Below are 12,303 nucleotides of genomic sequence, written 5' to 3'. Positions count from 1 at the left end.
AGCTGTTCCTAAATCTGGTCGTACGGGTGCGAATGCATCTGTAGCGTCTCCCAGATGGCAGGAGGGCAAACAGACTGTGGCTGGGGTGGGTAGGGTCTTTGATGATGGACCGTGACCTCCGTAAACAGCGTTTCTGGTATATGTGCTCTATGGTCGGTAGCCGGGTGCCGGTAATGCGTTGGGCAGTTTTGACTACCCGCTGCGGGGCTTTCCGGTCATCGTAGCTACAGCTGCCATACCATACTGTGATACAGTTCGTCAGGATGCTCTCTATTGTGCAGCGGTAAAAGTTAGAGAGGATCAGGGGTGACAGGTTACATCCCTTCAGCCTCCTTAGGAAATATAGGCGCTGCTGGGCCTTCTTCACCAGAGAGGAGGTATTGAGGGACCAGGAGAGGTCTTCCGTGATGTGGACTCCGAGGAACTTAAAGCTGTCCACCCTTTCCACCACAGCCCCATTGATGTGGATGGGGGTGTGACTTCCGCCTTTAGACTTCCTGAAGTCCACAATGATTTCTTTGGTTTTCTTGACGTTGAGGGCCAGGTTGTTATCGGCGCACCACTTCACGAGATGCTGGACCTCCTCCCTGTAGGCTGACTCATCGTTGTTGGTGATCTGGCCTACTACCGTGGTATCATCCGCAAACTTGATGATGGTGTTGGAACCATGACCAGCCACACAGTCGTGGGTGAAGAGGGAGTAGAGGAGGGGGCTCAGCACACATCCTTGTGGGGCCCCCGTGTTCAGGGTCAGTGGGGGGGAGGTGTGGTTACCTAATTTGACAGACTAGGGTCTGTTTGTTAGGAAGTCCAGGGTCCAGTTGCAGAGGGAAGTGTTCAGGCCAAGGGTTTGGAGTTTGGTGGCCAGCTTGTTGGGGACAATAGTGTTGAATGCTGAGCTGTAGTCTATGAACAGCATTCTGATGTAGGTCTCCTTACCATCTAAGTGATTCAGTGCAGAGTGTAGAGCAGTTGTGATTGCATCCTCCGTTGATCTGTTTGCACGATAGGCAAACTGGTGTTGGTCAAGAGAGGCGGGAACACTGGCTTTGATGTGAGCCAGGACCAGTCTCTCGAAACACTTCATTATGATGGGTGTGAGTGCGACAGGTCGATAGTCGTTCAGGCACGTCACAGCCGTTTGTTTTGGCACAGGAATAATGGTAGCGGTCCTGAAGCATGTAGGGACTACTGCCTGGGCCAATGACAGATTGAAGATGGCGGTGAAGACATCAGCCAGCTGATCAGCACATTCCTTGAGTACCCGTCCAGGGATGCTATCCGGTCCAGCAGCTTTACGAGTGTTCACTCCGCGTAGAACACCCCTCTAGTGAACCTTCGTTGCACCGCCTCCAAGGCAAGTATATCCTCCCTTAGATAAGGAGACCAGAACTGTGCCCAGTACTCCAGGTGTGGTCTCACCAAGGCCCTGTACAATTGGAGCAAGACTTCCTTACTCTTATACTCCAACCCCCTTGCAATAAAGGCCAACATGCCATTTGCCTTCCTTATTGCTTGCTGTACCTGCATGCTAGCTTTCTGTGTTTCTTGCACGAGGACACCCAAATCTCTCTGAACATCAACATTTGAAAGTTTCTCACCATTTTAAAAAGATTCTGTTTTTCTCTTCTTCCTACCAAAGTGAATAACCTCACATTTCCCCACATTATACTCCATCTGCCACCTTACTGCCCACTCACTCAGTCTATCTATATCCCTTTGCAGACTGTGTTCTCCTCACAGCTTACTGTCCCACCTAGCTTTGGATCATCAGCAAACTTGGATACATTACACTCGGTCCCTTCATCTGGGTCATTAATATAGATTGTAAATAACTGAGGCCCCAACACTGATCCTTACAGCACCCACTAGTTACAGCCTGCCAACCTGAACAAGATCCGTTTATCCCTACTCTCTGTTTTCTGCCCATTAACCAATCCTCTATCCATGCTACTATATTACCCCCAACCCCATGGGCCCTAATCTTGTCCTATAACCTTTTATGTGGCACCTTATCGAATGCCTTTTGGAAATCCAAATATACTACATCCACTGGTTCCCCTTTATCTACCCTGCTAGTTACATCCTCAAAAACTCTAATAAATTTGTCAAACACGATTTCCCTTTCATAAACCCATGTTGACTCTGCCTAATCATGTTATGATTTTCTCAGTGCCCTGATACCACTTCCTTAACAATAGATTCCAGCATTTTCCCGATGACTGATGTCAGGCTAACTGGCCTGTAGTTCCCTATTTTTTCTCTCCCTCCTTTCTTGAATAGCGGTGTTACATTTGCGACCTTCCAATCCGCTGGGACCGTTCCAGAATCTAGGGAATTTTGGAAGCTCAAAACCAATGCATCCACTATCTCTTCAACCTCTTTCAGAACCCTAGGATGTAGGCCGTCAGGTCCAAGGGATTTGTCGACTTTTAGTCCCATTAGTTTCTCTAGCACTTTTTCTCTACTTTTATTAATTACGTTAAGTTTCTCACCCTCATTAGACCCTTGGTTCCCCACCATTTTTGGTATGCTTTTTGTGTCTTCTACTGTGAAGACAGATACAAAATATTTGTTTAACTTTTCTGCCATTTCCTTATTCCCCATAATAATTTCTCCTGTCTCAGCCTCTAAGGGACCAAAGTTTCATAATCCAGGCTCACACTCCAGCGCAGTACTGAGGGAGCGCTGCACTGTCGGAGGGGCAGTACTGAGGGAGCGCTGCACTGTCGGAGGGGCAGTACTGAGGGAGCGCTGCACTGTCGGAGGGGCAGTACTGAGGGAGCGCTGCACTGTTGGAGGGGCAGTACTGAGGGAGCGCTGCACTGTCGGCGGGGCAGTACTGAGGGAGCGCTGCACTGTCGGAGGGACAGTACTGAGGGAGCGCCGCACTGTCGGAGGGGCAGTACTGAGGGAGCGCCGCACTGTCGGAGGGGCAGTACTGAGGGAGCGCTGCACTGTCGGAGGAGCAGTACTGAGGGAGCGCTGCACTGTCGGAGGGGCAGTACTGAGGGAGCGCTGCACTGTCAGAGGAGCAGTACTGAGGGAGCGCTGCACTGTCGGAGGGGCAGTACTGAGGGAGCGCTGCACTGTCGGAGGGGCAGTACTGAGGGAGTGCTGCACTGTCGGAGGGGCAGTACTGAGGGAGTGCTGCACTGTCAGAGGAGCAGTACTGAGGGAGCGCTGCACTGTCGGAGGAGCAGTACTGAGGGAGCGCTGCACTGTCGGAGGGGCAGTACTGAGGGAGCGCCGCGCTGTCGGGGCAGTACTGAGAGAGTGCCGCACTGTCGGAGGGGCAGTACTGAGGGAGCGCTGCACTGTCGGAGGAGCAGTACTGAGGGAGCGCTGCACTGTCGGAGGGACAGTACTGAGGGAGCGCCGCACTGTCGGAGGGACAGTACTGAGGGAGTGCTGCACTGTCGGAGGGGCAGTACTGAGGGAGTGCTGCACTGTCGGAGGTGCTGTGCTTTATATGAAAGGTTTTGCCAAGATCCTGATCTGCTGATTCAGGTCAGTGTTTAAAATTCACGTGGCTCTTTATGAAGAGCATGGAGATATGATTATCCTACCAGAAACAGAATCCACAGTACCTCTTAAAAGGCAAATGGATAAATATTTGCAAAATAACATTTTTAAAAGGTGTGGGGAAAGAGCAGGGAAATAGGACTAATTGGACAGCACTTTCAGAGAACTGGCACAGGCAAGAGTGGCTGAATGGATTCCTTCTGTGCTGTGTGTTCCCATGATCCCAGGGGCAGCACGGTGGCATAGTGGTTAGCACTGTTGCCTCACAGCGCCAGAGACCCGGGTTCGAATCCGGCCTGGGGCGACTGTCTGTGTGGAGTTTGCACATTCTCCCCGTGTTTGCGTGGGTTTTCTCCGGGTGCTCCGGTTTCCTCCCACAGTCCAAAGATGTGCGGGTTAGGTTGATTGGCTATGATAAATTGACCCTTAGTGTTAGGGGGATTAAATACGTGGGGTTACAGGGATAGGGTGGGATATGTGTTGGTGTAGGGGTTACGGGGATCGGGTGGGATATGTGTCGGTGCAGGCTCGATGGGCCGAAATGGCCTCTATCTGCACTGTGGGGTTTCTGTGATTCTCCCAATGTCATCACCAGAAACAAATTAAATCTTCATTCATATCATTTGTTGTTTCTGGGATCTTGCTGTTTACAAATTGGCTGCTGCTCTTGCCTGTATATCAACAACAACAACTTGTATTTATATAGCGCCTTTAACGTAGTAAAATGTCCCAAGCGCTTCACAGGAGCTGTATAAAACAAAATTTGACACCGAGCCACATCAGGAGAAATTAGGGCAGATGACCAAACGCTTGGTCAAAGAGGTAGGTTTTAAGGAGCGACTTAGAGGCGGAGAGGTTTTGGGAAGGAATTCCAGAGCCTAGGCCTAGGCAGCTGAAGGCACGGCCACCAATGGTGGAGCGATTATAATCGAGGATCCTCAAGAGGTCAGAATTAGAGGAGCGCAGATATCTTGGGGTGGGGGGGGGCGAATCATGGAGGGATTTGAAAACAAGGATGAGAATTTTAAAATCGAGTTGCTTAACCGGGAACCAATGTAGGTCAGTGTGCGGGTGAACGGGACTTGGTGCGAGTTAGGACACAGGCAGCTGAGTTTTGGAAAACCTCAAGTTTACGTAGGGTAGGATGTGGGAGGCCAGCCAGGAGTGTGTTGGAATAGTCGAGTCTAGAGGGTTTCAGTAGTGGATCAGCTGAGGAAGGGGCAGAGACGGGCAATGTGACTGCACATAGTAAATCATTGGTTGTAAAGTGCTTTGCAACATTCTAAGGACAAAGTGCTAAACGTATGTGATTGACAAAAGAACCAGAGGCGACAGGAGAAAAAAAGGTTTTTACGCAGCGAGTGGTTAGAATCGGGAATGCGCTGCCTGATAGAGCGGTGGATTCAGATTCAATAGGAGCCTTCAAAAGGAAATTGGGTAAATATTTGAAGGAGAAAAAATTGCAGGGCTATGGGGAAAGAGCGGGGAGTGGGACTAACTGGATTGCTCTTCGAGAGCCGGCGCAGACTCGATGGGCCAAATGGCCTCAGAATGGTTACAGCACAGAAGGAGGCCATTCGGCCCGTCGAGCCCATGCCGGCTCTCTGCAAGACCACTCCCGCCCTTTCCCCGTAGTCCTGCAAATTTTTTTCCTTCAGGTATTTATCCAACTCCCTTTTGAAAACCACGATTGAGTCTGCCTCCACCACCCTTTCAGGCAGTGAATTCCAGATCATAACCACTCGCTGCGTAAAACAGTTTCTCCTCAGGTGAACTGTCCCATAATATCCAGTATCAAGGGTGTCTGATATCTGTTATGCCCGTATCTGATGCTGCCAACGGAATGAATTCCGGGCGGTTTCTTTAAGGGCGGTTGGTCTGAAACATCAGTTTCACACCTGTTGCAAATCTGCCCAATTACCTTTATAGACTTGCATCTATATAGCGCCTTTCACCAGCTCAGGACATCCCAAAGCGCTTTGCAGCCAATGAAGTACTTGTGAAGAGTAGACGCTGTTGTAATGTAGGAAACACAGCAGCCAATTTGCACACAGCAAGATCCCACAAACTGCAATGTGATAAATGACTAGATTATCTGTTTTTAGTAATGTTGTTTGAGGAATAAAAATTGGACCAGGACACCGAGGAGAACTGCCCTGCTCTTAGAAATAGTGGTCGAGGGATCTCTGGCATCCACCTGAGAGAGCAGACGGGGCCTCGGTTTAACGTTTCATCCGAAAGACAGCACCTCCGACAGTGCAGCGCTCCCTCAGTACTGCCCCTCCGACAGTGCAGCACTCCCTCAGTACTGCCCCTCCGACAGTGCAGCGCTCCCTCAGTGCCGCACCTCCGACAGTGCAGCGCTCCCTCGGTACTGCCCCTCCGACAGTGCAGCGCTCCCTCAGTGCCGCACCTCCGACAGTGCAGCGCTCCCTCAGTGCCGCACTGGGAGTGTCGGCTTAGATTATGCGCTGTGAGTATAACCGTCACTCCAGCCTCTACCTCAGAGGGAAGAGTACTAGCACCGAGCCAAGGCAGATATTGAGCAAGCTTGTTTTAAGAGGTCAGGCGTCAAAAGTGAAAGGGACAGCAGATGGTAGGAGACTGCTGCTCAGACCTTTATCTACTGAGGTATGGGGAGTGGGCTGTGTCTTCATTGCCTGACGATTGAGACAAATTAATTAAGAATGCTTTAGCATCAAAGTACGGAGAGACTTGTAACTGAGGAACAGTGTCACTCCCAGTTGCCTGCTCTGCACTGCCTTAAGCCAGGGGAGGGAATGGACAAGGGGTTCATGTGAGGTCAGCCTAGCCGATCATTTCCTGTTAGTCAGTAACTCAGTTGGAAGCTTTTGAGTATAATCAGCGGGAGGCCAGATTGAACCTTGTTTTAAAACAGATCTTGTATTGGGCAAGACATACATTGTAATTTCGTTGCTGTGGCTTTCTGCTTCTGTATAATTATTTTGCTCCAAATAAATCCTATTTTAGCCCGAATGTAACAGTCTCGCATATGTGCTGTCTATTGGAGTAGACTGAAGTTGGTGGGCTTCCCGACTGATCTCTGCAGCAAAATAATGTAGGTAAGAGGAGGCATGCCACTCATGGAGACGGCCTGAGTTCCAGTGCAAGGTCGATGGAATGAAAACCTTCTGTTCCTTCAAGCTTCCCAGTGAAACAAACATGGGGCACACTACAGAGGGTGGGACTGGGGTATGAAGGGACCGTGTAGAGGAAGCTTTACTCTGTATCTAACCTGTGCTGTACTTGCCCTAGGAGTGTTTGATGGGACAGTGTAGAGGGAGCTTTACTCTGTATCTAATCCGTGCTGTACCTGCCCTGGGAGTGTTTGATGGGACAGTGTAGAGGGAGCTTTACTCTGTATCTAACCCGTGCTGTACCTGCCCTGGGAGTGTTTGATGGGACAGTGTCGAGGGAGCTTTACTCTGTATCTAACCCGTGCTGTACCTGCCCTGGGAGTGTTTGATGGGACAGTGTAGAGGGAGCTTTACTCTGTATCTAACCCGAGCTGTACCTGCCCTGGGAGTGTTTGATGGGACAGTGCAGAGGGAGCTTTACTCTGTATTTAACCCGTGCTGTGCCTGCCCTGGGAGTGTTTGATGGGACAGTGTAGAGGGAGCTTTACTCTGTATCTAACCCGAGCTGTACCTGCCCTGGGAGTGTTTGATGGGACAGTGCAGAGGGAGCTTTACTCTGTATCTAACCTGTGCTGTACCTGCCCTGGGAGTGTTTGATGGGACAGTGTTGAAGGAGCTTTACTCTGTATCTAACCCGTGCTGTACCTGCCCTGGGAGTGTTTGATGGGACAGTGTCGAAGGAGCTTTACTCTGTATCTAACCCATGCTGTACCTGCCCTGGGAGTGTTTGATGGGACAGTGTCGAAGGAGCTTTACTCTGTATCTAACCCATGCTGTACCTGCCCTGGGAGTGTTTGATGGGACAGTGTAGAGGGAGCTTTACTCTGTATCTAACCCGAGCTGTACCTGCCCTGGGAGTGTTTGATGGGACAGTGCAGAGGGAGCTTTACTCTGTATCTAACCTGTGCTGTACCTGCCCTGGGAGTGTTTGATGGGACAGTGTCGAAGGAGCTTTACTCTGTATCTAACCCATGCTGTACCTGCCCTGGGAGTGTTTGATAAATCTGTGTGTGCTTGAAATGCAAAGTGTTCGATTTTTTGATGAGCATTAAATAAAGTAAAAATTATTACACTGCACCTGGGCCATTTTTTTCCTGTAACATGTGCCTGGAGCTCAGAGAGAAATGGTAATGTTACACCTGGTGTCACAGCCGAGATCAGCTGATCAGGGACCGTGTGTACTGTTGCCACATTTGCTGATGATACAAAGATAGGCGGGAAAGCAAGTTGTGAGGAGGACACAAGGAGTCTGCAAAGGGATATAGATAGGTTAAGTGAGTGGGCAAAAATCTGGCAGATGGAGTATAATGTGGTAAAATGTGAGATTATCCACTTTGGTAGGAAGAATAAAAAAGCAAATTATTATTTAAATGGAGAGAGATTACAAAATGCTGCGGTACAGAGGGATCTGGTGGTCCTTGTACATGAAACACGTCAGCCGAGGTGTCGTTCGAATGGGCAAGCGAAGCCGAGTCTAACGCTGTGTAAAGCGCTTCGATCTGCTGCGTGAGTGCCGTGATATGTTCATTCAAAGTGGTGCCGGTGGTCGGAACTCAGCGGGCCAGGAACAAAGTGGGCGAAATTAAATGCAGGCGCAGCAAATAATTAGGAAGGCAAATCGAATGTTGGCCTTTATTGCAAAGGGGGATGGAGTATAAAAGTAGGGAAGTCCTGCTACAACTTTACAGGGCGCTGGTGAGACCACATCTGGAGTACTGCGTGCAGTTTTGGTCTCCTTATTTAAGGAAGGATCTACAGGAAACTTTGGTTTATCCGGAGGTTGTATGGCCGGAAACTTTGCTCTAACGGCAGAAATCAGCAGCCGTTTTAGTTATTTTTTTTTCTTCTCCTGGCATTCTTTTAACAGGCAGGCTCTGGAAAGCGTCTTTGTAGCTTAGCAACAGTTTCAGAGACGCTTCAAGGTACGGGCCGAGTGTTTACGAGCTGTTGCTGAGCAACAGTGTTTGTTGTCAAATACGGAGATTTTCATCTCCGTATGCTTCAACGTTGACTTTGCATGTCCGGCACTTTTGATATATCGGCAACATGCCGGTCCCGTCGGTGCCGGATATCAGAACTTTTCCTGTACTTGCATTGGAGGCAGTTCAGAGAAGGTTCACGAGGTTAATTCCAGAGATGAAGGGGTTGTCTTATGAAGAAAGGTTGAGCAGGTTGGGCCTATACTCATTGGAGTTTAGAAGAATGAGAGGTGATCTTATTGAAACATATAAGATTCTGAGGGGGGATTGACAAGGTAGATGCAGAGAGGATGTTTCCCCTCATGGGGGACTCTAGAACTCGGGGGCATAGTTTCAGGATAAGGGATCGCCCATTTAAAACTGAGATGAGGAGGAATTTCTTCTCCGAGGGTCATGAATCTTTGGAATTCTCTGCCCCAGAGAGCTGTGGAGGCTGGGTCGTTGAGTATATTCAAGGCGGAGATTGAGATATTTGAGCTACAGGGGAGTCAAGGGTTATGGGGAGCGGGCAGGAAAGTGGAGTTGAGGCTAAAATCAGATCAGCCGTGATCTCATTGAATGGCGGAGCAGGCTCGAGGGGCCGAATGGCCGACCCCCTGCTCCTATCTCTTATGTAAACCGGGGACGCTCCTCGTCCACCCAAGAAGTCCTTTCACAAAATCCAAATACTGTGGATGCTGGAAATCTGAAATAGAAACAGAAAATGCTGGAACCACTCAGCAGGTCGGGCAGTGTCTGTGGAGAGAGGAACAGAGTTAACTTCAGGTCGATGACCTTTCGTCAGAATTCCTTTTACCAGCCGCACCAACACAGTGCCCTCTGGTGGTGATGCCATCTCTCTCAAAAACAAGCCCCTGTAGGTATTCGTGTTGACCTCTCGGGACGAATGCCTACTAAATAATTTAGTTCGAGTTCGGATGAATAATCACTAAGTTGTTTATTAACTGGAACTGACGAAATACAACAGGTAAGCTGCCTTTACACAGGAGCAATGCAAGATAGGTCTTACCCCCGAGGGGACTCCACGAGGACTGAGTCCGTAGTCCGCGGGAGAGCGTGATGACGTCATCGCGTTCGGTCGCGTTTTCCCGCTCTTCGGGTGTCACGTGACCGCGTCCTGACGTTAGCGCGTTGGCCCGCACTTGGGGCGGTCGCGTGACCCGCACGCGCGTTCACCCGGTGCAGAGGCCGAAGTCGCGACCGCGGTAGCGGGAGCTGGAGGCCGAGCGGGGGATCGCGTCGCTTATGTCTGCCAGCCGATGCGGCCGAAGTCGCGGTAGGCCGGGCTGGATAGCCGAGTCGGGCCGGCGGCTGCCGCACGTACATCATGCAATGCGTGACGTGACGTCAGCGCGCTAGGGCGCGTCTTAAAGGGGCAATGGCCCAAACAGGTAAGTAATACACGTACATTTAGGTTAAAGTGAATTATATACATTATATATATATAATATGTGTAAGGGACACCCGGTGGAACCGCCACACCCCGAAGTTTGTGAGATTTACACCAAGCATCTTCACACAAATTTTAAAAAACATTCTGGCACATACTCCTTTCAGAAAGATGATCCCTTTGGTGCTCAGGGGCTCTTGAACACAGAAGGTAACGACTCAATTTGGCCAATTGTCGCGGGCCGTCTTTCCTGCGTTTCCTATTGTTCCTCCGAAGCTTCGTATCCCCCATCTTCCACTCACCGTGTGCCGAAATCAAAACCCTTGGTGCTGTCTCCTACTGTACGCTGGAACAGGAGGAGACCCTTCAGCCCTTCCAGCCTGTTCCGCCATTCAGTCAGATCACGGCTGATCTGTAACTCAACCCCAATTACCTGCCTTTGCTCCTTATCCCTCGATACTCTTACCCAACAAAAGTCTCTCCATCTCAGTCTTGAAAGCTCCAATTGACCCCCGTCATCCACTGCCCTTTGGGGGAGAGAGTTCCAGATTTCCACCACCCTTTGTGTGAAGAAGTGATCACTGATTTCACCCCTGAACGGCCTGGCTCTAATTTTAAGGTTGTGCCCCCTTGCCTCTCTGAATCTAGTAAAACTAGCAAAAGGAAACTTGCAGGACGGCTATCAGGAGGTTCCTCACACACCGAGCGATGCCAACACTGGGATGGAGTCTGTGCAACAGGTGAGCTCCGGCTGCCGTGCCAGTCTCACAACTGCCCTCATGTGGTGAGTCTAAGTAATTACATGGCAAGGTGGTTGCTTGCCTGAAAAGCAGCATTAGAGGCTTGGCCCAATAACTTTGTCCCTATTGAAAAGAAAAGAAAGACTTGCATTTATATAATAGCAAAATACTGCGGATGCTGGAAATCTGAAATAACAACAGAAAATGCTGGAAATACTCAGCAGGCCAGGCAGCATCCGTGGAGAGAGAAACAGGGTTAACGTTTCAGGTCTGGGACCCTTCATCAGAACTGGAAAAAGCTGGAGATGTAACAGATATTAAGCAGGTGCAGAGATGGTGGTGGGGGGGGGGCGGGGTTTAGGAGGGGAGGAAGGAATTGAAAGAACATGCTGTGAAAATGTTGCAAATGCGAATGGCAAAATCATACTGCATGAACAATGGGGGCAGGGATAATTACCTGAAATTGTTGAACTCGATGTCCAGGCTGTAAAGTGCCCAATCGAAAAATGAGGTGCTGTTCCTCGAGCTTACGTTGAGCTTCATTGGAACAATGTAATAGGCCGAGGACAGAGAGATCAGAGTGGGAGTTGTAAGGTATATACCTTTAAGGGGGGAACTACTTTTTACAGCTCATGTATACTGTAGTACCGGCAGTGACCACACCTGTATATAGCCCTGAGTAGTAATCTGTACAGACAGTTCCAGTGTGAGCCACGTTGAGTAAACACCTGTTGTACCGTTCTCCTGCAGTCTGTGTCTTATTATACACAGACACAACATTGGCGACGAGGCAAGTTCGAACCTACCTGCAACTCTGCATCACCTCCCGGGGATTCGTTCCTGGAGATCAGTGGATTGGAGGTCAAGGCCAGAGACTCGGGCGTCGACCACGGGCAACCGCCCAGTCATCCAGCAGAGACTCGAGAATTGCGGGGGAGGCTGTCGAGAGCCAGGCTTGGCTTTCCAGTCGAGGTGGTCCAGCGAAACGGGCTGGCAACAGGTAGTGCGCAGACCCTTCCCGGACAGCGGCAAGCTAGAGACCGACCGAGCGGCACAGCAAAGGGCCGAGCAGCGTCGACGGGGGAGAGAGAGAGAGGGCAGAGCGCACAGGGCGCAGCCGGTGTTCAGGGGCCGAGCAGCGTCGAAGAGAGGGAGAGAGAGACGCGCAGAAACCCGCGAGGCGCCGCCATTGCCATGAGGACCGCCGAGAGCGGCGTTGGCAGCAGCGCAGGAGAAGCGCGCGAAACCTACAGGGCGCCGCCATTGCCATGAGATCCGCCGGGAGCGACGTTGGCAGCAGCGGGGGAGGAAGGAGAGCGCGGGAGATGCCATTTAAAGCTATTGGGAGATCCCGTTTTAAACCACACCCAAAATGCCGAAGAGTGGCAGTATCACCGCATTTGACAATGAAGTCGAAGATTGGACTACATCTGTCGAACGAATAGAGGTGTACTGCAAGGCAAATGAGGTGTCAGATGACAAGAAAGCGTCGGTATTGTTAAATTTAATGG

This window comes from Somniosus microcephalus, chromosome 6, assembly GCF_052327205.1.
Source record: "Somniosus microcephalus isolate GS21.2 chromosome 6, FLI_Smic_1.0, whole genome shotgun sequence".
Taxonomy (NCBI): Eukaryota; Metazoa; Chordata; class Chondrichthyes; order Squaliformes; family Somniosidae; genus Somniosus; species Somniosus microcephalus.
Note: the sequence above shows the minus strand (reverse complement) of the source record.